Genomic DNA, 2,853 nt, shown 5'->3' on the forward strand with positions numbered 1-2,853 from the left:
GGGGGGCTCCAAAATCACTGCAAATGGTGACTGCAGCCTTGAAATTAAAAGACGCTTGCTCTTTGGAAAGAAAAGCTATGACCAAACTAGACAGCAAATTAAAAAGCAGACATTACTTTGCCAACAAAGGCCCATCTAGTCAAAGCTATGGTTTTACCAGTAGTCATGTATGGATGTGAGAGTTGGACTATAAAGAAAGCTGAGCACCGAAGAATTGATGCATTTGGACAGTGGTGTTAGAGAAGACTTTTGAGAGTCCCTTGGACTGCAAGGAGATCCAACCAGTCCATCCTACAGTGAATCAAGCTTGAATATTCACTGGAAGGACTGATGCTGAAGCTGAAACTCAAAGTTTGGCCACCTGATGTGAAGAACTGACTCATCTGAAAAGATGAGTTTCCAGCTATCTAGGAAATGCACATCTTGTGTTGGAGGGCCACTTCCTATGCCACAGACAAAAATACAACTTGGAGGAGCACAAGTTATTGCTCCCCCAAGTACTGATAATATCTTCATTTTTAGAGAGTGCAGATATTACTTTTTCCACCCAGGGGTGGGATCCATTGCAAGCTTTTCATACTCCATTAACATGATTCAGTTCAGTTCAGTCAGTCAGTCTGGTCCAAGTCTTTGTGACCCCATGGATTGCAGCATGCCATGCTTCCTTGTCCAGCACCAACTCCCAACTCAAGTTTGAGACTGTACAAACTCATGATGATCAAGTCAGTAATGCCATTCAACCATATCATCCTGTGTTGTCCCCTTCTCCTCCTGCCTTCAATCTTTCCCAGCATAAAGGTCTTTTCTAATGAGTCAGCTCTTCACATCAGGTAGTAAAAGTACTGCAGCTTCAGCTTTAGCATTAATCCTTTCAATGAACATTCAGGACTCATTTCCTTTAGGATCCACTGGTTTGATCTCCTTGCAGTCCAGGGGGCTCTCAAGAGTCTTCTCCAACACCACAGTTCAAAAAAAAAAAAATAAATTCTTTGGCATTCAGCCTTCTTTATGGTCCAACTTTCACATCCATACATGACTACTGGAAAAACCATGGCTTTGACTATACTGACCTTTATCAGAAAAGTAATGCCTCTGCTTTTTTAATATTCTGTTTAGGTTTGTCAAAACTTTTCTTCCAAGCAGCAAACCTCTTTTAATTTCATGGTTGCAGTCATCATCTGCAGTAATTTTAGAGGTCTCCCAAAATAAAGTTTCTCACTGTTTCCATTGTTTCCTCATCTATTTTCCATGAAGTGATGTGACCAGATGCCAAGATCTTAGTTTTTTGAATGTTGTTTTAAGCCAATGTATTCATTTTCCTCTTTTACCTTTATCAAGAGGCTTCTCAGTTCCTCTTCACTTTCAGCCATAAGAGTCTTGTAATCTACATATCTGAAGTTACTGATATTTCTTCTGGCAATCTTGATTCCAACTTGTGCTTCACCCAGCCCAGCATTTCACATGATGCACTCTGAATATAAGTTAAATAAGAGTGACAATATACAACCTTGATGTACTCTTTTTGTAATTTCGATCCAGTCAGTTGTTCCATGTCCAGTTCTAACTGTTGCTTCTTGACCTGCATACAGGTTTCTCAGGAGGCAGGTCAGATGGTCTGGTATTTCCATCTCTTGAAGAATTTTCCAGAGTTTGTTGTGATCTACAGTCAAAGGCTTTGGCATAGTCGGTGAAGTAGAAGATTTTTTTCTGAAACCCTCTTGCTTTCTCTATGATCCAATAGATTTTTGCAATTTGATCTCTGGTTCCTCTGCTTTTCTATATCCAGCTTGAACATCTGGAAGTTCTCGATTCATGTACTGTTGAAGCCTAGCTTGGAGAATATTGAGCATTACTTTGATAGAATGTGAAATGAGTGCAATTGTGCAGTAGTTTGAACATTATATAGCATTGCCTTTCTTTGGGATTGGAATGAAAACTGACATTTTCCAGTCCTGTACCACTGTTGAGTTTTCCAAATTTTCAGGCATACTGAGTGCAGGACTTTAACAGCATCATCTTTTAGGATTTTAATTAGCTCAGCTGGAATTCCATCACCTCCACTAGCTTTGTTCAGAGTGATACTTCCTAAGGCCCACTTGACTTCACACTCCAGGATGTCTGGCTCTAAGTGAGCGATCACACCCTCTTGGTTATCTAGGTCATTAAGACCTTTTATTGTAGAGTTCTTCTCTGTATTCCTGTCATCCCTTCTTCATATCTTCTGCTTCTGTTAGGTTCTTGCCATTTCTGTTCTTTTGGTGTCCACATTTGCTTAAAATTTTCCCTTGGTAGCTCCAATTTTTTTAAATTTTATTTAATTTTTTATTAATTAATTTATTTTAATTAGAGGATAATTACTTTACAATATAGTGATGATCTTTGCCATACATTGACATAAATGAGACACAGGTTTATGCCGGGAGCCGCCATGGGAGATTCCCCCCCCCCCCCATGACAAGGTCATGTGGAAGAGGACTGTTAAGCAAGGCTTCAGAATTCAAGGGGCTCCCTAGGCTTTCTTGAGCATCTACCCCAAAACCAGAATCTGTCTGTTTTACTGTTTCACAACTTTCCCCAACTCCTCTGACATTAACAGGGGGCTAACCCTGACCACCTTTCTCTGGAGAAAATCAACTTAGGGCTCTAGCTAATAAGTCTCCTGGACATGAGAGGAACATTTCAAATCAAACCCACTCTATTAGCATTCTAGCTTGCTTGGCAGGTTATCCAGATTCTTGCAGCTATGCATACAATTATTTACAGCCTCCCAACTGTGAGAAGCACGAAAAGCCTAAACATAGAGCCTTTGAAAGAGTTAAAAGTTATTAGAGTAGTGCTAGTGTTAATATAGGA

This window comes from Oryx dammah, unplaced genomic scaffold, assembly GCF_014754425.2.
Source record: "Oryx dammah isolate SB20612 unplaced genomic scaffold, SCBI_Odam_1.1 HiC_scaffold_23, whole genome shotgun sequence".
Taxonomy (NCBI): Eukaryota; Metazoa; Chordata; class Mammalia; order Artiodactyla; family Bovidae; genus Oryx; species Oryx dammah.